Below are 379 nucleotides of genomic sequence, written 5' to 3'. Positions count from 1 at the left end.
GGGGGGGGGGCGACTGCTGACCCTGGGTTAGCGACCACCCCCAGGCGGTGCCGGCGGCGGCCAGGGGCAGCCGGGGACTGCCCGCAGACCGCCTGCGTGTTGGCGGTGCACCCCCTGCAAAAAGGCAGCACCCACGCGCAAGGGTGCAGGTGCGCCTATGTGCCGCCCCTGCCACAGAGGATGGAGCTGGCCTGTTTTGGGGGCAGACGACAGAACAAGGAGCAAGGGGCTCCTTGGGAAGGTGGAGGGGAAAATCCGTGCGGGGCAGGGTGGGAAGGCGGCGGGCTCCCGCCCTCGGGGCGGTGAAAGCGGCGGCGGCGGCGAGGCTGCGCCGGTGCCACGAGGCTCCGTGCCGGGGCCCGTCCGTGCGGCTGTAGCG

At 73.4% G+C, this 379-nt stretch overlaps 1 protein-coding gene across 3 annotated transcripts in view; it reads left to right on the top strand.

The window, feature by feature from the left end:
* Window positions 1-379, top strand: part of EPHB1 (EPH receptor B1) — a 463,546-nt gene that overhangs the window by 19,256 nt on the left and 443,911 nt on the right. The window lies entirely within an intron of this gene.

The sequence above is a fragment of the Gavialis gangeticus genome, unplaced genomic scaffold, assembly GCF_001723915.1.
Source record: "Gavialis gangeticus isolate Ggan-Ray unplaced genomic scaffold, GavGan_comp1, whole genome shotgun sequence".
Classification (NCBI taxonomy): domain Eukaryota; kingdom Metazoa; phylum Chordata; order Crocodylia; family Gavialidae; genus Gavialis; species Gavialis gangeticus.
Note: the sequence above shows the minus strand (reverse complement) of the source record. Positions and strands in the feature narration are given on the sequence as shown.